Source organism: Bactrocera latifrons, unplaced genomic scaffold, assembly GCF_001853355.1.
Source record: "Bactrocera latifrons isolate USDA-ARS-PBARC rearing strain unplaced genomic scaffold, ASM185335v1 scaffold_2, whole genome shotgun sequence".
NCBI lineage: Eukaryota > Metazoa > Arthropoda > Insecta > Diptera > Tephritidae > Bactrocera > Bactrocera latifrons.
The window spans coordinates 991394-1017896 of NW_017535518.1; the positions used below are offsets into that span (position 1 = coordinate 991394).

At 38.8% G+C, this 26503-nt stretch overlaps 1 protein-coding gene and 1 long non-coding RNA gene across 3 annotated transcripts in view; one reads left to right on the plus strand and one right to left on the minus strand.

Moving 5' to 3' along the window:
- The window catches only part of LOC108967862 (stathmin), a gene marked incomplete in the record, with an annotated part of 205871 nt that overhangs the window by 35447 nt on the left and 143921 nt on the right, over positions 1-26503 (plus strand).
- On the minus strand, positions 13633-14258 carry LOC108967864. Its single transcript, XR_001993291.1, has 3 exons — positions 14129-14258; positions 13925-14080; positions 13633-13840 (listed from the first exon to the last, which is right to left on the minus strand). It is a non-coding gene; the product is annotated as an uncharacterized LOC108967864 (long non-coding RNA).

The window sequence follows — 26503 nt, forward strand, 5'->3', positions numbered from 1 at the left end:
TGATTAATTGGGAATCTGTTTTTAAATATATTCCTGAGTTAACCCAATTTTCGCTTACAGCTGCTATAAGAATCGGCTGGGATGGGAGAGGGTACTCAGCTACGTTGTCAAGCATCTCTTTTACGACCTCTACACGACGATTGAAGACTTTTGGTACGAGTATAGCATAAAACGTTTCATACCCTAAAAATTACGATTTTATACGATTTTCAAGCACGGTTTCTTTAACTTTTCGATTTTATATTTTTATTAGCGGAGGTGGATGGACGACTCGCTTGAAGCAATTTTCCGAGATGACTTTATGACCTTTACTGAATGCTTTGCGGCACTCAAATAGTTGTCGGTACATATTAGACCCCTAAAAAACTTTTGCGACGTTTTCAACGATTTCTTTGGATCATTTCATTAGAAATCCCGAGACGAAGTAACAAACAAACAGTTGCCAAACATACAGAAAATGAAACATACAGGAAATGATAATGGAAATGGAGATCCTGTCTCTTATACACATCTAGATGTGTATAAGAGACAGCTTTTGCGACGTTTTCAACGATTTCTTTGGATCATTTCATTAGAAATCCCGAGACGAAGTAACAAACAAACAGTTGCCAAACATACAGAAAATGAAACATACAGGAAATGATAATGGAAATGGAGATCAACTTTCACTCGAACATATAAAAAAAAAGTTGAACCAAGCTTGAGAAAAATTAGTAATTTAGATTGGGCGTCGATTAAATGGACCAGTTCTTGTCAAACTAGAAATTCAGTTGCTACTTTCCGATCTAAAGAGGATTAGATTGGCCAGTAAATTTCGAGCCAATTCTAGTTAACGCAGAGCTAGATATTGTGAAAATCGACGCATATTGCCTTATCTTTCTGGGTTGGCTTAAACCAAGTAATATCCTCCTTAAAAAAATAAAACTAGAAATATCCTGTACTCAATTCTCTCAATACTAATAATAATCAAGCCTCCAGTTAAGTTGCTCGGTTGGAAGGCGACGAAGGAACTTGTTGGTTTATATATGCGTCTTAGCTGTTTATTGGTTTGATTTCTAGATCCTATTTCTTTGACCTGACAGACTGTGAAGTTCAGACGTGTTTTTAGCGGTAGAAAACAGCTCTTAAGTAATTATAAGAGATGCTGCCGTATTAAGAGTACTTGTTAGGATGAAAGTCTCGGTCTGTATTGGGTTTCCTATACTCGGCTACCATGGATCTCCCATCAGCGACTCTTGCTTGTTATCAGAGCTCAAAATAAAAGTCGCCGAAAAGAAATAGAAACGGATAGACTCGGTTATTTTCATAAAAATCGAATTACTAACGCATCCAACGCATTCTCTGTCTCCGCATACGACTATGTTATTTTTTAGCGGTAGAGAACATCCTTGAACTAATTTGGGGGGGGATGCTACCGAATTGACAGTTATTGGTAGGATAAAAATCCGGGTCTAATAGCTATGTAGACTCGGCTATCAAGTCATAACAGCATTGACAGACGGCAGCGTTAATCCGGATTAATTTCAGGAGTTAGTGAAGATAACTCCTATTTAATCTATTATGTTATGTTTTAAAAATAACGTGTTGATATGTTTTTGTATTAAAAAATGATTTTGTAAAAATTGGTCGGCTAACAACCGCAATGTTTATCTTTTATCCATTTTCATTGAAAATATTAGAAAAATTGTAATCAGCGGTTTACGAGAGTCACCTGCAAATTTGGACCTGATTAAGTGCGCAGTTAATCCGTAATAACGTTGTAAGTTTTAGGAGCCCTTTGCTCTAAGTTAAAATTTTTTTAAAATATGGCCATATCTCCGGTTCCTTATCTGAACCAAATACTATTAGAGTGGTTGAACTTTAAGATTTGCTTTCGAACTTTAAGACCAGACCAAACTTCAGCTTGCAGACGCATTTTATGCCAATACTTTTTTGATTTTGTTAGCTAACATCTGAATGAATGACAATAAAATTAGCCAAAATTTCAGATTTCCTTTCGAACTTAGTCTTAGCTTCGATTTTTAAAAGCACACCGAACCTCGTAGAATCAAAGCAATTTCATTGTATACCGTTATATTTCCATAATTATAGTTGGCAACATATTTTTCACATTTTTACCATTTCTATTTTTGTACTCACCCGAAAGAGCAACCTTATATTCCACTTTAAAGCTTATTAACTACTGTCAGCTTTGGCAGCGAAAGAGAAAAACCATGCTAAAAATAAACCCAAAGTAAAAATCAATAATTCAAACAAATTTTACAAGGTGGGAGGGTACACAACGCTCACCTACCCCATATAAAAACAAACCATGGATCTCCACCGCGCTGAAAGCCATATTGTTTCCACTCGCACATTTAAAACGAATGTCATTTTAAATAACGAACAAAAAGTGGGGAGACATTTGCAAATATTCAAGCTCGAGGCCAAAGTTCCTTACTGCTGAAAAATTCATATTGACAGCTGGTAATGGAGAAACAACTGTGAAAGCGGCAAACGGCAGTCGGCAATCGGCTGCAAAAGCCATTTGAAAGGATAAAAGGAAATATATTGAATTACCAAAGTGCCAGAAAATTTAAAACAAAAGGAATGAAATAAAATAAAAAAAGAAGAATTTTGAATGAACCTACATATACATATATGTATGTACCTACATAAGTTGTAAGTAACGCACCGCGTGAGTCTGCAGACTTCGGCGGTTGTTTTTTTCGCGTCGTCTGTTGCACTTGACTAATTGCATTTGAAGAAAAATGGTTGAAAATATTTTGCACGCGTAAACATTAATTTTATGGAAAGTAAATAAATGAAAGAAAATAAATTGCGAGGTGAAGCAGAATACTCAGTTATGTATATATGGATATATGTATATGTATATACAGGGATTGTCCGGAAAGTAATAGCACTGATTTTTTTCCGCCGCTACTTCGTACCGTGCGCGCATCGACTGGATTCGATAGAGGACGTTTCTAGCTAACAAACGAGCGGCTGGTCACTTGTCTCCGAGTACCTAGAGAGTCTGGACAAACATTTCTGCTCGACGTGGTTCTGTGAGTGGTGCAAGGCGTTCGTTAGAGCAGAGGTACGCGATTAAATTCTGTGTGAAACTCGGTAAATCTGCGACAGAGACATTTGATATGATCAAGCAGGCTTACCCAAATGTGGCATGAGCAAGAAGTGCTGTGTTTCGGTGGCACCAGACCGTTTTGGAAGGTGGAGAAGAGGTCGTCGAAGAATTTGTTCCTTCTGGACAAACCGTCAACGCAAGTTTTACATGGAAGCTCGCAAGATACTTAAATCAAGGGTCAGTCGGGTTCGATAAGAGATCGCAGAGACATCGCTTGGAAGTTGCACCACGACAACGCCCCGACTCGGACCGCCTTTCTTGTGAACTGCTACCGAACCAAGGCCAGCGTCCCAACGCTTCTGCAGCCGCCCTACAACTCAGATGTGGCCCTCCGGACTGAAAAGCCCGATGAAAAGGGATCCAAATAACATGCATTTCAGCTCTCAAGGCTATTCCAGGGAATACCTTTTGTAACGCAATCCTATTACTTTCCGGACGAACGTTGTATATAGAAACGATCACATATCTCTATGTGACTGGCACCTCCCGGTAATTTCTCGATTCGCTGTCATTTGGTGCTGCTTATTACACCCTCACATAGTACATACAGATATATAATATAATGTTGCAAGCATTTATGGAGCCAGCTGGTAGCAATCATCGGCAACGAAGTAAATCCACACATACACGAACTTGGAGCACTTGCCTGCTTTTGTCAGACGACTTACTTGCCTACCAACGCCGCCTGTACGGCCACACCACAACAACAGCTTTGGTTGCAGCCACAACAACATCATCATTAGCGGTTTTATGCTTGATTGCCCCTTTCGCGCGATTCTGGCGTGAAGGAAAAAAATCAATTTTGAATTTGTGCCGTTTAGTTTACAACATACGCCTGCTATCTACACCCCATACCTTCTCCTCCTTCTCCTACCTTTACATGACACCGTATTTCACTTATATGCTCTCCAGCTGCTGGCTACTGTGCCGCTTTCTCTGCTACAATTCGGTTGAGCTGGGCAGCTTAACAGTTTTATGCTGTTAATGCGGCTAGGTGACGGAGAACAGCGGAGCACATGCACATTTAGTGGTGCACCGCATACGCGTGCGGTTGCTGCAATATGCAATTGCAAGTCTCTTGTCTGTCCGTCTGTTTGTCTGTCGCCACCGCCAACTAAGCCTCATTTTCACACACTCTTCCTTTCGCCTAAACTCCAGCTCATATGGGCTTTGCGCTCTGTATTGCTGGTTGCGGTGGTTTGTAATCAGTGCGTACACACACCCACCCAAACAAACGACGGCAATGTGTACCCCTTTTCGTATGTAATTTTCCTCATTTGCTGGTCTCTGTTACCGCTATGCATTTGGCTATTGTTTGCTCTTGGCACCCCCCACAAATTGGCTGTGACATATTTCATGATAGCCAAATCACCTACAATAGATAGCATGTATGTGTGCGTCTCATTGATGGTGGACAAATATTGGCCGAGCGGAAAGCAGGTCGGTTGCCAGTCGCCACATTTTTATTACCTCGATTTTCGTTGATAATTAAGATTTTAATTAGTTCGCTTGGCATGTTTTGAATGGTTTGAGTATGGTCTACAAGGAGTGTATGGGGTTCTATTAGAAACTAGATATTTTTCATTTCAAAAAATTTAAAACAAAATTCTAAGTTTGAGACTTTGCGACCTTAAAGTTGGAAGCCGTGTAGAGTTTAAAACATGTATCCATTAACAGTTCCGCTGCTAGTCGGGACTAAAGATATACATATGTATATTAGCTGAGAAAGGGAAAGAGAAGTAGATAGAGCAGCAACGAGAAAAAGATAAAGCTAGATAGAGAGAGGGAGTGATATGCTAGTATAGAGATAAACAGATAGGTCGAAAGATAAAGAAAAAAGTAAGTAGAAATGAAAAAAGATTGTTGTAATAGGAATGAGTCGATTTAAAAAAATTTATTGAACGAATCTTTACAATGCTATAAAAACTGAAAATATTCTCCTTCTGCTTCGATGCAGCGCTGTCAGCGTGATTTCCAAGCACTGAAGGCGTCACGAATAGCTTTGAGAGCCGTGGTGCATAGTGCTTGAACCCCCTTTGTCGTCTCAAAATTCTTGCCTTTATTCGGCCGCAAGGACACAAAAAAAGTCTGGGGACGCCACATCTGGGCTGTAGGGCGGCTGCAGAAGCGTTGGGATACTGGTCTTAGTTAGGTTGTTCACAAGAAAGACGGTTGTAGCCGGGGTGTTGTCGTGGTGAAACTTCCAATCGACTGCGATGTCTTGTCGAATCGGATTGACTAATCGTTTGAGTTTCTTAAAGACTTCCATGTAAAACTTGGCGTTGACGGTTTGTCCAGGTGAAACAAATTCATGGTGGACGATGCCTTTAATGTCAAAAATGATAATGGGCATGGTTTTCACTTTGCATTTGCTCATACTTCCGGTCTTCATCGGCGACCTCTTTCCCACTTTCCAAAAAGGCCTGGAGCCACCGAAACACACCACTTGGGTAAGACTGCTTTACCATATCAATCTGCGCCAGATTTACCGAGTTTCACACAGAATTTAATCGCATACCTCTGCTCTAACGAACGGATTGCACCACGTCGAGCGAAAATGTTTGTCCGGATTCTTCAGGTGCTCGGAGACAACTAACCAGCCGCTCGTTCATTAGCTAGGAGCGTCCTCTACCGAATGAAGTCGGTGCGCGCACGCTCCGAAGTACAGTTGCGACAAAATAAAATCAGTAGTATTCAATTTCGGACAAACTCTGTATGTATCCGGGATGAATCCTGATTTCAACTGGCCAAGCACTGTCAAATCAACAGCATTCCTTCAAATTTCTTCAGGAATGTTTTCTGCCTCTCCAACAACAACGACGTTGGCTGCGATGACCTTCAGAAACTTCAGCGATTTTTTTTTTTGTTTTTTGATTTCCACGTTTTTTTTTTTTTGAGCATCATTCGCTAGATGGCTGGATAGTTTGGATGACATATTCATAATCCCATGTTTTGAAACCAGCATAATGCGTGTGACGAATGTAAAGTAGTCATCAACATTGTCACATTGTCTGTTTTGCGGTCTCTATTCTACAAAGTATTTTCAAAGCCAAAACATTATCCAAAATGTATTCGGTCTATCCATAAGAGATGTGTAGACCCTTCGGTACATCATTGGTGCAAAAGTGCCAATTTTCAAGCCTTGATACTTTAACTTATTCGATTGTTTTCTTCTTCTATTAATTCGGTTTACGAGCGTAATTTAGATGTACCTGTCCGGGTCAAATTTGATCAGATCTACATGAACATTTCATGCCTCACATGGCATTTCATCTTCACTCGATAACTGTCTGAATTTAAAAAATCAAAGTATACTTATCGGTGGTACCATATCCTCAGAAAGGGGTATCTTGTTATTGTGACTATTTTTTTATCTTCTTCGAAGGCATTAAGTTCTTTACTGTGTTTTCGATCCAATCCATCTACTCCTTAATGCTCGTCTTCTAGTCCCTTTCAATTACGAAAGTTCCAAAATCCACTAAACTGTGTGATTATATCTCATTACTATCTCTTTAACTGTTACCTGTGTGTACATAAAGAATCCAATGAAATCTACTCTGCATACATACATATGCTGTTCCTGCTTGCTTGAGCAATAAATATTTTTCTCTTAATTAATGGCTCCTTATCTGCTCGAATAAAGCACCGGGTATGCGTTTGTTTTTTGCTCACTTTTATTTTCCATCTTTTGTTTTGCACACACCTGTCTTCTACGAAAACCCACATTCTTGGTGTTGCCACAAACCAACGGCTACTCACCACCAGCTGCCAACCAAACGCAATGCCATCATTAACGCTTTCAGTTAGCTGCATTTGCGAGCAGCAGCCCGTCTAGACAATGTTCAGGGAGTTTTCCATACGTGTGTGTACACACATGGTTGCATGTGAAAGTAATGCATGGGGAAATTGAAATTAAGTACTCCCTAATTGGCAGTCAACTTGAAACGGCTGTGGGTGGGTGAGCTATGCAATTTTAACAGTTTTATTTTTAATGGCTTTAAGAGGACGTACCTCTGGTCTTGCCATTTACCTTAAAATCAAATTTCAAGTGTGTTTTTGGTTTCTCAGAAATATTATATGTTCGGAGCAGTACGACAAAGGTACTGTTTAAGTTTGTGACATTTTTAACTCTCGTTTGAAGCTATTTAGAAATCATTTTGTTTCCCTTTGTAAAATCGTTTTTCTGTGTAACGTTTTCTGTTGTAACGTTTTGTAAATATATGCATGAACTAAATTATTGTTTTCTAAAGCGAGATATTGAAAATATCCAACGGTAAACAATAAACGATTGATTTTAGTCTATGTAACTGGGTATTTGCGTGTACGTCCTAGCATTTCAATGATTGCTTTGCTATTTGAAAACTCATACAACAACTGTATTTGTTATGCCTACAGTGTTGAGCTTATTATGAGAACTGAGAATTATATAAATATTTTCTAAAAAGATTCGAAAGTGGGAAAGAGCACTCCGTTTCTAAAATTCCTGTCTGTCTGTAGTCTGTAGTTTGCTGGCCAAAATATGTTTTTTTCTCGGCCCAAAGTGAATCATCAAAGGTCCGGTTGATATATTAGCGTCAGCAATGTTTGTTTTCCACTAGTCGTAAGGCTCATGCGTATAACTCCGTCCATGCGGAGAAATAAAAATTAGACACGGTATCATCTCAGCACTTCTTTCTTGATTATCCCGAGAATCCCTGGATATGTTCGAAACACTTTGGAATTCTCAGCTTTTGGTATCCAGATTATCTTAAGCTACTTTGTCGATGCATGACGATTTTTGGATGTTTTGATACCAAAGGAGCCAAAACGGGTGCTTTCGAAACGATATGAGTGGAGTTTTTGACGAAAAAACCTTGAAGAACCCATGCAGTTTGACTTGACGCATAATCGTGATGAAGGGACTAAGTGTTTTCGCACATAATTCCGGCCGTTTCAGACGAATAATTTGACGCAAACGACGCAAGTGTTTAAATAATATTTTTTGTTGACTGTTTTGCCCATGATAATCACGTTATACTTAATACTTTTCGCTCACACAGTCTTTGAAAAATGTATTATTTGTAAACAAAATGTGAATTCACATGCGTTTCCATTTTTCTTTTATCCATTTTCATCTTGAGAACTAAGATGAGGGTGTAATCTCTGAAAAATGCCATGTTACCCGAGAATCATAACTTCGGCTTGGTCTACAGAAACTTGGAGGTATACTTATGAGTATTGGTTTTGAAAATATTTGAATTTCAATTATTATATTATTTTATATATTTTTATGTGTTAAGGCTAATATTAGTGAGGCCACAAATAATCCCACTTGGACTGCTTGAAACTGTTGTCCGTAGTGCTGCCTAGAACTCCAAAGTACCGATCAAAAAGACTGTCATAGATCTACAAAGCACCTAAAGCCAGCTTCTTTCCTGCAACTTCGACAAGTTGCGTTCTTCAAAATCAAGTGAACCTTGCTAAGAGCTAGTAGCTCCATCGGCCTTTTGCGTTCCACTCTTGGCAGATGGCTTTCGCAACACCACAAATGCTGGTTGCTGACCAAGTGGTACTGAGTTCGCGCAAGGCCTATAGATGCCGCGTCCGAATGCACAAAGACAGGGGGACACCTGTTCGTTCCCATCTTAATAGGATTTGTGCTAGCGAGCTTATCAGATTTACAGTTTCCAACGATTCCGCTATGGTCAGACACTCTCACTGTCAGCGAGCTCAAGGTCTGTATAGCAGCTCGGCTATCGGCCCCTTGAGCTTCGATCAATCGCTGTAAAAGCTTACTGCGTCTCTTCTCCAGCGACTTCACCCCACCTGCATATGCCTCAGTGGTATGTTCGAGAAGAAAATGCCGTTATGAGTGCTCCATTCCGTCACTGCATTATGGATTCCTTATGTGTTACTTACTCTCTATCAAAGTTTGGAAAGTGTATATTTTGTTTCCATTAATATGTACACACCTGTATTTGAAGTGTGCTATCAATTTTTCCTATCTTGCGCTACACACATGTCATCATCATCGAACAATACAAAAGCGTATTTTATTTTACTCTTTATGTGGACGCAAACAATTTCGTGTTCAATGTCCGTTGTCCAACACATTTTCAAAACAATCAATTGACAACTAAACTACGCACAACACCCACATGGGAAAGGGATTGCACGCAAAGCGTAGAAGCGCACCCATACACCCACTCCTCCGCCGTCAAATAGAATTTACAACTCAACATATGAACTGACCCGCCAATCATATATTGTCCACATCGAACTGTAGTCAGTCCATTATACCCAATGTTTATGCCATACATCCACTTTTATACAACAACAACACTAACGTATTTGTGCTCATGCCGTAGCGCTAGCGTCCCTTGTTGGCCACATAGCCAACGGGTAGAGGCCAGTTGTTTGTTGTGTGTATTTTTGTTGTTTGCCGTCATGAATATCCAATTGTCCTCTTAACACGATTATACCGTTTTCCAACTGCTTTTCCGTGTTATCGATGCACTTGGGCTTCGTGGAGCCAACAGCATATGAAAAACAACAATAATATAAATAAAATGAAAATAAGTGGGTTTACTGAACCCCAACTAACGGTTTAGGGCCCACAGCGCGCAGCCAACTTAGCAATTTCGCATTTTTACGCCACTTCAGCAGCACCCCTTTTCCCCCCATATACTGTATGTATGTATGTAGCTACGTAATATATCCTTTACGTTTGCCGTAAATGATGATTGCGTATGTGTTGCCCCGCTGGGCGTGTGGTGAGGTTGAGTAACCCCCACTTTACGGCTTTGCATTTTCCACCTCAAATGCGAATGCGAAAATATATAATTCAATGGAGAGCAATGCATTAATAATGATATGTGTGCGGTACGCACGGTACATTTCACGCTGCACGTAACGTGTCGCGTAACATGTTTCACCTAACCTCACCCCACTTCACCCAAATACCTCACGGCGTTGTTTGCCGTTGCTTGTTTGATCCCCCAATTTTGCTACGCTTCTCAAATGGCTATGCGTTGTATGCATTTTCGAGCGCATTTCTCTGCAAATAGATTAAGTCCACATAAATTCTGAGCATGTGTACACACACACACACACACATACAGTCCTACATACTTAAGTGAATACGTAATGCCATTCTTTTACGCGTACTTACCTGCCATTTTTAGGGGATGCACCAGTTACTATCCCTCTTCAGTTTGTTTTCTTAGCTTTTATGCCATTGGCCCCCCCGCTTACTCCCACGCGTTTTCAAGCATGTTTGCCGCAACTCCACTTTGAACGCATTATAAATAAATTATAAATCTGTCGGTCTGCAGAAGTTTTCAAAGCACCCACTGCAGGTGAGCATACGCGCAACGTATTCTTTTCAATTGAGTGTCGTGGGTACTTGCATGCTTCGCCAGCGATTGTGTCAATTTGCTTTATAGCAAGCACAGCGGTCTTTAAGAAAGAGGGGTGGAAAAGCGCAGAGCTGCATTTTTGAGTGGCGCTCACTGAAATATTGCGAAAATTAATTAAGTTTGAGATATGTAAGCTTCTGTAGAGTTTTTAGTTTCAGTTTTAATTTCCGACACAGCTAATAATTTGGAGAATTTTATGTAAGAAATTGGTGGTTTAGTGGCTTAACTGAATTTTCGTATTCTTCTTCTTTATATGCGTAGTAAACGCGTAAATGGTTACAGCTGTGTGTACAACAGCGTGTCAGTCCTTTTGCTTTTCGCTGCTTGGCGCAAATTGTGTAGCCTGGACCTTCTCCACCTGGTCTTTTTAAGGGAGTGAAAGTCTTCCTCTTCCTCTGCTTCCTACGGCGGATACTATGCCGAATACTTTCGGAGCTGGATGGATACTTCATCCATTCGGACGACATGACCTAGCCAGAGAAGCCTTAATTCGCTTTACTGTGTCAATATCTCGTCGCATATCTGTTCCATCGACTCCGTCATTCGCCATTGCCATAAATCTTCCACAGAACCTTTCCACTCATCAGAAATTGTCATCGACCATGTCTCTGCACCATATAGCTGGACGGAGAAGATGAGTGACTTGTAGAATTTTGTCTTATTCGTTGAGAGAAGCCTTTACTTCTCAATTGCCTACACAGTCCGAAGTAGCACCTGTTGGTAAGTGTTATTCTGCGTTGGATTTCGATGCTGACATATTTGTTTGTTTAATGACAAAAGATATTCCTATTCCGCCTTGCCTTCTTTCACTACCAGACCCATTTGCTTCGCTTCTTTCTTCAACCTAGAAAAAGCAGAATAATCTTCTCGATTCAGCCCTGTCAAATTCCGAAATGGCTGCATGAAGGGCCGTTCTTTTTCGTGCAGCTTTGAAATCAACCGATATTTTTTTCAGGGGTTTTCCAAAGATTTTGCGCAAGGTGATTATCTGGTCGGTTGTTGATAAGCCAGGTCTAAAGCCACACTGATATGGTCTAAGCAGTTTGTTGACGGTGAGCTTTTATCTTTCACACATTACACTCGATATAACCTTATATGCGATGTTTATGGGGCTTATCAGACGGTAGTTGGCGCAGATTTTGCGCAAGGTGATTATCTTGTCGGTTGTTGATAAGCCAGGTCTAAAGCCACACTGATATGGTCTAATCAGTTTGTTGACGGTGAGCTTTTATCTTTCACACATCACACTCGATATAACCTTATATGCGATGTTAATGAGGCTTATCAGACGGTAGTTGGCGCAGATTGTAGTGCCTCTCTTACACTATGAAGCACACTTAATTTAAAATCATCGGACATGCTTTCGTTCGACCATATTCTACAAAGAAGCTGATGCATGCTCCTTAACGGAACTTTTGATCCATCGTCATCGATTGAGGAATCGTTTTTTTTTTTTTTTGTGATTTTCACTATCTCCTGATGTTATGCTTTCACTGCCCTTCAGCAGGCTGGAATAAAGTTCTCTCCATAATTTCGGGGGGTTCTACAAGAGTATGTTCCGGTCTTAAAACCTTTGTTAGTCGTCGCATCTTTTCGCAGAATTTTCGTTACCCCTGTCGGCCAGCTTGTCAAGCTCTTAGCACTCACGCATCTCTCTTTTTTGTCAGCAAATGCGTCTCGATTTTCTCTTCGACCATCGGTATCTATCTCATCCCGCCCATTTCTTTGTGTTTGTTGGCGTTCGTTTTGTTCATCCGCCATCGCTGGCAACTATTGGAGTTGTGTTTATCCCTTTTATGGAAGATTTTGCGTAAGGATCCAACTCGTGCAAAAATTGAAGCGCGTGACACGTTCGGTGAATGGGCACAAAACAAAATGGGCCCCATGCCTATATTCACAAGAAAATTTTGTTCAACAATGAAGCGCACTTTTGGTTGAAGAGGTACGTTGACAAACAGTATTGTGACATTTGTTGTGATGATAATCCGCAAGCCATTGTTGAGACGCCGTTATATCCTCAAAAAGTCCGGAGCTATGAGCAGCGACTATCACTGGTCCATATTTCTTCAAAAATGAAGCCGGCAATCCATGGTTGTAGGATACTTTTGGTGAGCGCATTATTTCGCGTCGCGGTCTCCACAATGGTGCGAAAAAAAGGCTTACAACTAGAAAAATTTAACACGGAGTTTGCTAGAAATTTTATGTTTTCATTGAAGTTACGAAATCAATGTTGCACCTCTTTTAATGATGATAACACCGAAACAACGCTTAAAAGGACTTTACTTCTGTTATGGAACCATTCAATACATTTTGATTAATGTTATGGGTATTAAATCCGGATCAAGTTGAGTAGGTGATTTTTCAGACAATGAAGCGGTTAATATGTAAGTCCAAATCAGATAATACATTTTGATTAATGTTTTGGGTATTAAATCCGGATCAAGTTGAGTAGGTGATTTTTCAGACAATGAAGCGGTTAATATGTAAGTCCAAATCAGATAACACGTAGTTCATATGTCCATAAGAACACATAAAAGATCGACAATATTTTGAGAAACAAAAACAAAACAAAAAAAAAAAAACAAACAAAACGGTTTCAACTTTCAATGCTCAACCCTCAATATACATACATATAATATAAATATATACCTTCCTATAGCATTTAAAAATGTTATACATGAGTATACGCAACACTAGAAGTCGAAGTTGTAATAGAAAGTCTTTTTTAAGATGTCAAGAAGGCTTTTCAGCTCTCTAACTTCAAAAATTTTTTTAAACTATCCTTAAAATACTTAAATATAAGTAGATAACTCAAGGAAATGCATGATGACCCTCTTCTTGGAATAAGAGTTCTTATTTAATAAAAAAATTTCCAAAATAAACTCTTGTAAAACTGTCTCTAGAATTGATAGCTCATTCTGGACATTGATTTTTACTTACTTTGCCTAAAAGTATGCAGTTGCATGCATAATGAGGCAGTGTTATCAAATAAGCAAAAAGCCTTTCTCACAAACATTGTCGGTATATTTCCCACATAGAGAACTAAAAAACAGCTTATGGAAAAGTTACGTAAAATGATAAATATGAATTGCGCAATTTAACTGTCACTTTTTTTCCCCCTTTCCTGTTGCATACCTTTGTGGGCGTATTTTCTGGTGTGCTGAATATTGCTTACGTCTTTCGAAGTTTTTTTAGTGAATAAAATACTTGTCTTTTACCTCTTTCATATTTTTTTTGTTGAATAAAATATTCTTGTCTGACGCCGCTTCTGGACTTTTTTGACTTGTGTATTATTGTGGTGTCTTCTCTGCTACATAACCTTCTTTTTTTTTTGTTGATTCAGCACCATTCAAAAATGAAAATAAAAAGTTATTAAAAAATAGATATAAAACAGTTATATTACGTGTATTCTTGGTATGTAGCGTTTGATTATGACTTTCTTCTATCGCATTCCCCCTTTGCTATTTCCTTATGTTGCCGTCGGTTTGCTTGCAAATTTATGTGGTCCATCATTCGAAGTTGACTTCACGCAAAAGTAAAGAAACAACCACAACAACAACTGTTGTGTCTGTCATAAATGTTAAGCTTCGTAATTTTTCATGCTCACCTTCTTGCTTGGGAGCTGCATCTTCTCGTCTTACCCGCGTTGAATTTTTTATATGTACCTTTTTACTATCGGCGCTACACTGAGTTTCTCAGAATATTTTTTTAAAATTTGTTTGTCTGTCTGTTTGCTAGACTGTCTGCTAGGTGAAATAGTGTATTTGCTCAGTACTTGTTGTATTTGTTTTTGGCAAATCATGCTTACTTATTTTGCTGACGGCTGCATTAGTATATGATGATGAATGCTGAAGTCTCCTAGACGCACGTTAGGGTTCATAATATGACCTTTTCGGTGTGTAAGAGTGCGCTTAAATGAGGAAAATGGAATAGAAGTCTCAATTGTTTCGACATCTATGGCTTTTAAAATATAAATAAATAAATAAAATATGAACGTTTGCTTAACTTTAGTATATGAAAAATATTGGAAACCTTTTTAGACATATTGTGGAAATTTGAAAATAGATAAATTTTGTAGTCAATATTGATGATGATGATTTTTTATCGATGTTTTGATATTGATAACAGTCGTTGTGTTTAATAAATAAACTTGCGTAGTTGGTGAACAAAAACTTCATACCTTCTTTAACTTTAACAAAGCTAACTGGTTCGGCTTCACAGATTTTATTGAGAACAACTGCACTGCTTTATCCATTCCTAGGGGCGTAACCACCATTGAACGCCAACTCCACAAGGTGTTTGCAGCAGCTACCGCGCGCTTCATCCCTGGCTTAAAGATGCTGCTGTCTTAGTTAACGAGCGCGACGCCTTACGTCATGCCGATCCCTGTGACCCACGAATAAGAGATCTGAATTTGGAGATTCGGTAAATGAGCACTTGAAGTTCTGTAACCCCTCCACCGGTGTGAGTAAGCTTTGGACTACTGTCAAGGCTTTTTCTAATCCGAAGAGATATGATGACCGAGTTGAAATGCAATTCAATTACCATGCCTTTTCGGACCTGAAGAAGAGCGCATGCTATTTTAGCCGGCAATTTACACTGCACCCTGGGGTAGACAAAACCAAATGATGTGTTACCCGACGGCAGCGTAAAATGCCAAAAGACTGCGCACCACTTACCTTCACCGATGAGGAGGTTCAGAGTGTCATCAATAAGGTGAAATCGTCTAAACGGATTGGTCCAGATAGAATCAACATGCTAATGCTAAAGTATCTAAGCTTGACGGGAGTAAGTTACCTCACGAAGGTCCTCAACCTGTCGCTGGCTGCTCTACTCGAAATAAATACCCGATGTGTCGAAAGTCGGACCAGCATGGCTGAGATAGTTTGTAGCCTTAGCCAGAAACCACCCGATCCTCGTAGCGTTGGAGTTGTCAACAGCCTTTAACACAGTCATTCACACAATGCTACTTCATAATAACGAAAAAACAGAACTGTTTGTAACCTCCTCCTAGGAACATAAAGACGGTAATTATGTTCACGACATCGGACAATATGCCAACCAGACTTCGAACGCAACTCTCTTCCGACAAGCACTGACCGCCATTCACAGTGCAGCAATCAAAATCTTCACCGATTCCTATTCAGTGAATGGCGTACTTGAAGTCAAACCCATTGCAGACGAAGGGCTCAAGTTGCTGCAAGAAACGAGAGTGACCAGAATAGACCCCGAAATATCCAATATATTTTACTACGTGCAATGAGTCTTCTCAAGACACTGGTCACCTTTTTTCTCCACAACTTAGCTAATCCCTACCATCCCAACGGGGATTAGGCATCCGTTAAAACAACGGCAACTACCCATCAAAACAAAATTCTTGTATGGAAAACTTTTTAATTTGACGATATATTTTAACGAAATTTGTCGTGGTTTATTTTTTAAAGCACCTCGCCGATCTCCCAGGAAATCGGTTCGATCGGACGCCTATAGCATATACATAGCTGTCGTACAAACTGACCGACCAAAATCAAAAAAACTTTTTGCGCGCTTTTATGTTATAAGAAATGTATCTGTGAAGGGTATTGTAGCTTCCATGCAGCCGATGTTTCTTGTTACTGTTTTATCCATGCAGAACATATACATTCCATTAAAATTCTTATTATAATTTTTTCAATATAATTTTTTTGCACGTGAAATATTTTTAAAATCTTCTTATTTACTGACGTAGACACCGCGCATTTTTATTATAAGCTCGACTGACTACGAAACAAATAATTTAGCTTGGAAAAGTCACTTTTCCTTTCAAACCTAAATTTTAAAATGGAACAGCAGACATTTAGATATGCATATTGCACATCGTGCTAAAAATTACTCATACGCCGCGCTGCCCCCAAAAAAATTCAATATAACGAAAAATCACAAAATTATGCCTGCCAACTGCTTCTGCCGCTACGTACAAAACTTTAAATGCCGACAACAACACAAATTTATTATTTTATATGCACTTCACGCTCCACTTCACCGAACGCCCACGAATTGTCATTGCACCTACACATGTCTGTCGGCTGTGTTGCACTAGCGCAACTGCGTAGTGTCTGCCGTCACACACCTCGCTACCTACTGCTCCTGCGCGGCGTATCATCAACAGTATGTTGGCTGTAAAAGACACAGTTGCGCCAGCATTCGCGTGCTATCTTATGCAACAAGCAAAAATGCGGCAAGCCACGTCTGCAAAATATTCAACTCATCTGCGTTTCGGCACAAAAATATAAAAAAATATATATAATTTATATACAACAGTCGCACTTTCTGCATTCAAATACAAGTGGGTTTGCGCTGGCATGTTTATATGTGTGTGTGTGTGTGGGAATGCGGAGTTTGCAACTCAAAAACGGCAACAAACGTGTGAAAAAAGAATTTTACGCTTTTGCACCGCTGCTCCAGGCGCATACCCAGCTTTATGCCGTTGGGAAATTTACGATTTTTTATATACACCCATAAACATATAAATAAATCTAGCCTACTGTAGGTTTTTTGTTTTTGTAACGTTGCCATACTATTGCCACTTTCTGCTGCCTCACCAATATCGCTTATGTTATGGCCTATGCGTTGATGCCTACTGTGGCTCACTGTTTCTCTCTCAGTGTGCGTGTGTATGTGTGTGGATCAAGGACCAGCGTTGTCTGTGTTCATTTGCTGCCTGCTTTGGTAATTTGTATTTTATGATTTAAAGCACCGGATATGCCAAATGCAGCTCGAAAATTTTCGTGGCGCAAGCACTTTTCGCCTTTTAACTCAACTTTAAGCTTGAACAGCTTCTCGCTTGCGTTTTGCTACGTTCAAGGCATGCAACGTCGGTGTGTTACAGTCAATTTAGTATATGTTTCCACAGTCATTCAGTTGAAAAAAGTAATCAGTCAAATAATTAATTCCAGTCAAATGCTCTTGATTGTTTCAAAGGGGCAGAAAAAGAAAAATAGTTGAATACTAAATTAATTTGTTATGATTAATTGAAAAAGTTTTTAGTTAACGCAAGTTTTTTTTATTTATTTTTAAATTATTTTACTTTAATTACCATAAATAATTTATATTTTTCTGTTTATGTTTCCTTTCAGGTAAGAGCGATTATTCTAAGTATATGATAACTATGCTAGTAAGGTGAGTTCGTAATAAAATAAAGGATTTTTTTAAAAGGATATAGTGAATCAGAAATTTTGAAAGGCATTACCCTGACTTACCCTCAGAACGTGATAATATAGTTTAACTGCAGTACCACTTTGGAAATGATTAGTATTTAAACCATTATGTAGCTCTGTTATTGCTGTTATTCAGCCGGAAACCTACCGTAAGGTCTCAGCGATTTGAAGAGCTTGAAACTGCTTATGGCCTAGAAAACGTTGCTTTTAGATACTATCTCTACAGGAATGGAAACTATCTATACTCCCGTGTCTTCTGTGTACTCAACCGCATGGTTTTCGGAGTTGCTGTGGAGGCGACTATCCATTAGTAGACAAAACTGCTCTTCACTGGATACCATTCCGCTATAGTCAAGTATACAATATTATGCACCGGCTTCTGGTTTGCTTTTCTTACAACTGTTTTGTATAACCTTAGAATCTTACAATACATATCCCAATCTTCCTCTACTTGGAGTAGTTGAACTATATCAAATTGCTTCCTACAATATTTCTCTAATTTTTAAAGTTCGGTGGAGATTATGGGGAGGAAGTGTTCTTCGAGAACTTTCCATTGGTCCACTTAACATTTCTTTGGACACGCATTCTCACAAAAAAGTACCAGGAAATTGTAAATAAAACGCAAAATATTTAATTATTCATCAATATTTATTTTGTCACCTTTAAACCAATCTTCGCCAGATTTAGTACACAGTAGTTTTTTCAGTCCTCGAAACGCTTTCCATTAGCACTTTTTGGGATGGCCTTAAGCTCCTTCAGCGAATTTTGTTTTATCTCTTCGATCGACTGAAAAGGGGTTCTAAAAAGCGGCATTTTCAATTTGGGGAACAAGAAAAAATCACATGGTGTCATGAATATGGTGGTTGATCGATCGTATTCATTGTTTTTGATTCTTTAAATTCGGTCACAATTGTACACTTTTTGAAAAAAAATTCAGCATTGTCAGCGTGAGCCATGCAAGAGCGCGTTTCATTTCCAAAATTTTCACCAAAATCAATCGTACGAACTCGCGTCACGCGAATTGTTGAGCTCTCTTGCCATCTCTCTAACACTTGTCTGGCGATTTTCAAGCACCATATTCTTTACTTTTTTTTTTAAAATATTTTCATCAGTGGAAGCGGTCGAAGGTCGTCCAGAACGAGGCATGTCTTCAACGATCGCCAGCAACTATACACTCTTATAGAATGGTGTGCCTAGATTATAGTTGTTAATAGAGATCGTAATCCTCGAAATTATGAGGCTACTATAGAAGAACATGCATCAGGGGACATAATAGCACAGGGTTGCAAAGAAAGTTTGTTTGTGTGACCTGTATATTCGCCACTTAAGGAGCATACGTTGGATCTACATTGTCATCTTTTCATAACTGTTGATTAAGCTCGAGTTTAAAAATTGATCTCTTGGTGCACTATAAATTGAACTCGAGTAAAAAATTTAGTCATGCTTCATCATCGTCACTTTTTAAGATAAGAAGTCGATAAATTGCCAATGAGTAGGTTAAACACTGCTCTAAACCTGTTTATTTAATATAATACATATGTAAAGAGTGTAAGGCATCTCGATCAACTTCAATGTCCATATGTAGGCATGTCAACTATACATATATATACTCCTATAAGAATATATTATGTGAGGTGCATCCTCCTGAGTGCCTTACAATGAGTGCGCACCTTAGTCCAAAGCTTTCAACCTGCATATCCACAATCTGCACCCTCCGTTTTACACACGGCTGTGCTGCAACTGATAATTTATTGGCTTTGCTGCAGCTGTAACAAACTGGAACGCATATATTTTCTTAACAACATCTTAACATACATTTCCACAATTTTTTCGCATCAATTTCAAACTCGCTACTTACACATGCTACTTTCTGAGCACTTCGGGGAGCTTTTGTCGAAAGAAGAAAAATGATTTTTCTTGCACACCATTTTCTGCTGGCTGTGCCTTTGAGTTTTGAGTTTATGCCCTCATGTTTTTGGTTATTTTTCTCGCACGAACCGAAGTTATGTTTACATTAACACTTTTTCGGGTTTGAAGTGATAGCTCTGGTGGGTATGATATTGTAAGCTTGGCAAATTGTTGACCTTTATCCTACTCGCTTCTCATTCTTGCACATGTATATCCTTGGTACATTTATTACTGTAATTTTTTTCCCTTTTCCTTTCATTCATTGTGTGAGTTTCTAATTTTCATTTGCCCGGATACTCAATAAATAAAGTAGACAGATTTTTTTCGAACACTTTCAGATTTGTAGTAAAGTACTGGCATGTGCCCTTTTCTACTTTTCAGATTTTTGTTTCTATTTCTTTTCGGTTTTTTGCTTTCACTTTCCCTTATTTCATCCTTTTTTGCTTTATTTTCCTACTTTCGGTAATTTCAAAAGATTTGCAATTCATTTGCTTTGGTGTTAAACACTTTATTTTCCAATAACTCATTCTCCCCGCCCACAACAGCTTCATCAGAAAGCACTTTCGAAGTCCTTCGTATGCAGTGTTCGTGTGTGTCGGTTAGTGTGCGCAAATTGAAGTCCTTCTGCTTTCTGCAAGGATTCGCTTCAGAGAAATTAAGAAAAATGAGAAAGAAAAAGTAGCCGAGCGAAATATTTGTATTCCGTTCCTCATTTTCTGCCTTCGCAACAAATTTCGTAATACTCGTGCAGCCGCTGCGTGGCAAATGGGGAGGAAAATAGCACTCAAGTACAAATTCCATAATGATGATGTGTCTCTTGCTACTCAACTGTCCCACGCAGCCGAGGCAATATGCCGCATTTAGCAATCATTGAATGAAAGGATTTTCTCTTAGAAGAGACGCTACTCTGGAGTGACAGTGCGGGGAAATGTCGGCTTAGTAGTGCCCATTTTGTAGCACAAAAAATTCTTTTGTTCATTGTAACTTTAAGTTGAGCGCAAAAGCCTTACGCCGACTCAACTCAAACGTTCGATGGCTTAACATCTTTCGCCGCTCTTACCTCTTGACTGTTCCCTGTTTGCCTACAGATTCTTACTACTTTTAATGTGATATTGTAGTTTGGTACAAAGTGTATAGTCTACATTGATACAGCTAGTGTCTGCTGCATTTGAGGGTCTACTATGTTTGCTATGACTTTAGGTGGAGGCTGACTGAGGTTCGCATTTCGAGATTATTCATTTATAATCGTTAGACGTAACTTTATTGCCAGCTTTCTGTTATCGAGCAGAACTAATTTTTTTGCAGTCGTAAACTTGGAATATTGGTCCTTCGTCTAAAGTCTATCGATCGAGACTATGTGTTTTGCAAACTTGGACGCTACTTACTTATTTGAAATCTATCGATCGGAATTATTTCTTTTTGTAAACTAGGAACATTGTTCTTTTATCTGAAGTCTATCGATCGGGACTATCCATACCATATGTTCTTGTTTCAAAACTTGGAACACTGTTTCTTCTTTTGAAATCTGGGCCTATGCTTTTTTTGTAAACTTGGAATACCGCACTTTTTCGGAAATCTCTAGGTCGGAGATATGCCTCTGACTTTGTACCCAAATTTAACAATAATACTTTTAGGAAGTTTGTTAGAAAGATAGAAACTATCAAGAAATTTACCAGCTTTATAAAAAGCAGATTACGAGCTGCATTTTTCCAACATTCCAACATCGAAACTCAGAGTTACAGATTTTTATTTATGCTTAATTACGGATTCTTTCGTATATTTTTTATAGAATACTTCTACATGGTACTGCATTACCTGAAACGTTCCAATGCTTTCAGTGAAGAGAATTTCATATATTCTTCTGTATTAAGTATAGGGTTTTAACAAGTGTTTCAAGAAACTATCCTTTTTCGTCGTCTTTATGACTAGCGGAAATACGAGTTTTTGGTTTGGAGGTAATGCGTGTTCGTATTCAAGAAATTACAGATTTTTCCAAAACTAAGTTGTCTGCAACGCAAAAAACTGTTTGTCTTCAGGGAGCCTGATTTGATTTCAACTCATTTTGACTGAAAGGGAGATCCTTCAATCAAACACAGAATAAAAAAAATTCAAGGTTAAGGAAATGCTTTACGATACGTACGTTCCGAAGCAGTTTACGACTCAACCTTGTAGGGGATAATTATATTGAATGGTTATTTTCTAGATTCGCTTAATTTTCTCTATACATCCACGTTTTAAATCAGTTTTGATTCTAGACTTACGATTCGATTCTTGTGAGTGCATAAGTTTTATCCATGTAGAAAAGTATTTACATGACGAAACTTTGTTGTATCCCCAGCCTACTTGGTGCAACAATTCTCTACCTATTTATCCCTCTACTCATCCTTTCGTTTCTTCCAGCGCAGTTAGGTTTATTGCCCCGCATGAGTATGGCAAAAGGATTGACTTGTTAATACGCCTAGCTTTGTTGTTGCAGCCATATACAAAACGCTGTTGAGAGGAAAGAAACGCTGAAGATTTAATATAGGTACGACTGAGATGTAGATAAGCATGTACGAGTACATGTTATGCTGGAAGCAATTTTCGCATGCTAGTTTGCGTCAAATAAATAATATATTACACACTATAAATCTTATATTTTATATTAAGAACGCATTAGCCGTTAGCGCAGTATTGTTAGGGACTTAACAGCATTCTTATCAGAGTGACATTGTGCTCATCGCTGCAACTTGCTGTCATATCAGCAGCAGCAAATTGTAGATTATGTTGAAAATATCCGAAATGAGGAAGGGCAGGATAGTTTATGTCTTAAAAGTTTTATCCTTGCCTAATACATGGTTAAAGTTTGATATCAACTAATTCATGCAACTTAACCACATCTTCATTTACATCCATTCATCTTTATCACTCTTCATTAATCTTCATTCGCTTCACTCTGTTATTCTTAATTAATTTGTGGCAATGTTTTGTGGTCTCGGCCAACTAAATATCTCGCATTATTTAATACACTCAACCACAACAGTTACTCCACGCCCGCAGTATTTCCAATTAAAAGCTAAGTATGTATAACTGTAAGTTGCGTCGAGTTTAATTAGTGCAAAACGCGCTGCTTTAATCGTCATAATTGGCATAGAAACTCAAAGGAATCGGCGCCGTGGCGAGACAACGTGAAATCGAAAGCAAGTGTATAATTGAATTGTGGCCAGAAGAGTCGAGAGTGCAACTTGTAGTACATATTAAGTAGGACCAGCGGCAATCGTTTAGCTCTTGATTAGCTATTTAGCCAGCTAAGCATTTATGAATGCGCTTCGCCTTGTGTTCAGTGTATCAAATCCTTAATCCTCTCAAACCCAAGTAGATATTTCATACATTAGTGGTGTGGCGATCAAATCATACATAGCATGTATGAGTTAGGAGTGGACGTAATGGGAAACACATATTGACGATTGTCTGTAATTTCGCTGAAAGTTATTTAAAGGTTATTACAGCCAGTAAGGCAGTTAAAGCAATGAGTCTTATTTGGGTCACGTTTAGAGTAGAAAAGGGTTTTAAGCTGACTTTGGATCCATTGTCATTATCAAATCCCAGTTTAATGTAAAACTGATTCTAATATAATTTTGCACTTATCTAACACTTGATCAAAATTGACCCGGACTGAGAAATAAATATTAATATATACTTATATATGTATATTATTTTAAAATACAAATTTTTCTGAACATACTCCTTACAAGTACGCCAACGCCTAATCCAATTTTTCATACCAAGTGTATGAATATGATATTATATTATGATATTAACATATAGGCCTCGGAATGACATTCACTGTATTCATTTAGGTATGGTCTTCTCGATTTTGGTTCATTTTCGCCATTCGCCATTCGCTAGATTGTTGTACATCTTCGACATCATATTTAAAAACCCACGTCTTGTCATCAATAATGATGCCGTTGATGCTTGTAGAGCACTCAGCTGCGTTGCCAATGCCCTCTGCTCGAAATGGTTTTTGCAAAAAGTTTAGAACTTCCATGGACTGAGTCTAGCATTGACTCGTTTTTTGTATCAAAGATCCGTGAGAGCTGAATATTTTATGCCACTCGAATACTTGTGTACATCAAAAAGTAGTCTTTCCAAAACACTTGCAACGGCAACTTCAGATTTGATAAGATTATATATTTATGACTATAAGGTTAGGATAGACGGCTAAAACCTCATTATGGCGGTGGGATCACACTTAGACTGTTATGTTCAGTCTTATCGGTAAAAGGCTGATGCAGGTGGCAACCGGTAAGATGTTCAATCTTACTTCATGAATTACGATCAGACTGCGTCTAGTTAGATCTCCTGCAACTATTGAAAGGTGGAGCTTGGTGAGAATAACGACCAAAAAGGCTTTGCGACTGCAAAGTTGCTGGCAGCTAACCAACGCTTGCTGAGCAGGTCTAAGCGCTGTCAGTCCAGTAATAAATCACAGGAAACCAACGGAGCTCCTACCCGTTCCCATTTCGCAGCTATAGAGACTTATGTACCTGTCTTAGCAAGCTTGGTAGTCATAGAGGTTGCCGCAATATAACTGTGTCCAGGCACTTAAACCAGTTCAATCATAAAAAGTTCTGTACTAGATACAAGGAGTCTTAGACAACCCTTCACTAGTCTTGAGCGTACTGTCACCGAATTCACTGCTAATATCACTAACGTCCTATGGGCATCTACGTATCTACTACTATATATATGGCAGCCACTTAAACTTGGAAGACGCTGCTATGGTCAATTGAAGTTTCGCCTTCTCACTTTTTCTCTCCTTCAAACGGATGTTTTTTGGCTACTTGGTCTGAGTTTGAAGAGGGTTGGGAAATATCTAGCTCAGGGATTCTAACATTTATCGTTGAGATGGTTAGTCTCAAATATTCTATAAGGGTATTTTTACAAGATAAATGTTTCCCCAGTGTTTCTTAACTCGAAAAATTCTCCACAGTCTTGCCTGATATTCGCTTTTAATATTATTTTTAAGTTTAAACACAATCCTCTGTTTACGTCAATCGATTTTTCTTACTACTGGGTGGGTCCCGCAACGGGATTTATAGTGTAATGTACATGTGTGAGCAAGTATTAGTGTACTTAATGCATTGGCGTTGATTTTGTGGTGGCTTACAATTGCAGTGAGGACATTCAATGGCTATAAAGCGAGTGGCATCGACTGGTTGACCGCACTAATAACTGCGAACACGACCAAACACTGCTGATGAAGTGGCGATAGAGAGCAGCGAATGCAAGCTAATAACAGTTGTAGGCGGCACAATAGCAGTGAGCATAGAATCTAATCAGCAACAACAATTTGTAGGGTGTTGCAGATGTAAATTGATTGATTGGAAGGGCAGTTCTCCCTGCAGATGTTGTGCTAATATATACTACAAGGAAAAGTATTAATTAAACCAATTATTAGTACCGTTATTTTTTTGTAGCGTCCATAATTTGATATCAAATAATTGGTAACACCTCGTTTCAGCTTGGAGTGTGCACTAAAAATCTAAGGTCGCGGGGCAATACTCATCTATGTATTTACATTTTCTACACCTTAGAATAAAAATAAACGATGGATATTTGCTTAATAAAAATATAATTCACGTGAAAAGAAAGTCTCAAAAATACACTGCAAAATAAAAAAATATATGCCGTTACTCTCTACTTGTTTTCTAGAGCTTTTTTTTCTGCGCTTACAATCATTCTGTCGCTTCATCGTCGCCTCACGTAACTTCTGCCTGCGGCCAACCCTGACGAAACTTGCTGTTCAAGCCATYAAGACCCGGCGGCTGACGCAAATAAAATACCGTTAAATAAAACATGAGAATGCACTGGCAAACGACCGCCAAAGGCAGTCAGTGCAAACATTACTGCAGGCAGCAAGTCGCACTCAGCAGCAGGAGCAGCAGCAACAGCCATAATATGCGCGGCAAGTAAAGTTGAGGGTAAAGAAAAACCACTGCCGCTTGTACGGTTCGAAACATTCTTCGACTATTGATTGCTTAACCCTTAGCCGCTGGGAAGTCCTGCGATCGAATTTCGTTGCGTTGCGGTTACGTTGGCGGCCTTGCAAAGAGCGTCCATAACATTCAACGGCAGGCTGTTCGGCAGTGAAGGCGAAAAAAATASAACAAATACGACAGCAACAAGGATAATTCGAAAAAAATTCCCTTCACTTCCGTTTTGTCATGTACAGCAGTAACGACTCAAGTTGCAACGGTGGAGCGTTTGAAAGCCGTTGGTAATGCTTTGCTACAGGCAGGCGGGGTTCTATGGACTTTGCGCTTACGAGGGTGTGTTTATATTGCTTTAGTTGATTCAAACCGTTGAAAACGGTATTTTAAAGTGTTGCTTTGTATAAGTCTGAAAAGTTGGAAGTAGTAGCATAGAAAGTGGTAAGGAAACCTCTCGGGGAAGCCAAAATTTGTGTAGCCTCTGGAAATTGAGTTCTTTTTAGGTACATTACTTTATTTCAAACCTTTTGAGACGTGTCTAGTTAATATTTTGTTTCAGTTTAATTGGCTTTATCTAAGCCAATTTATCTAAGTCTTCATCTAAGCAAATGTTTGATGGTTATATGGGTTCAAGGCGCTTTGATGCATGAGATCAAACTACAGAAGTTTTTTAGCTTATAAAACGGAGTTCTGATGGGATCTGAGATCAAACCATAGAGATTTTTTAGCTTACAGATCGGATTTATGTTGTGTTCAGGCGGCTTTGTCGATATATGAGATCAAACCAGAGAAGTTTTCTAGCTTATGGATCAGTTTTCAAATAAATATACGTAAGCCTAGTCCGCAAAGAACTCTATATTTTCATAAATACATTTGTTTTTAAATACTAATGATTAGGTCGTG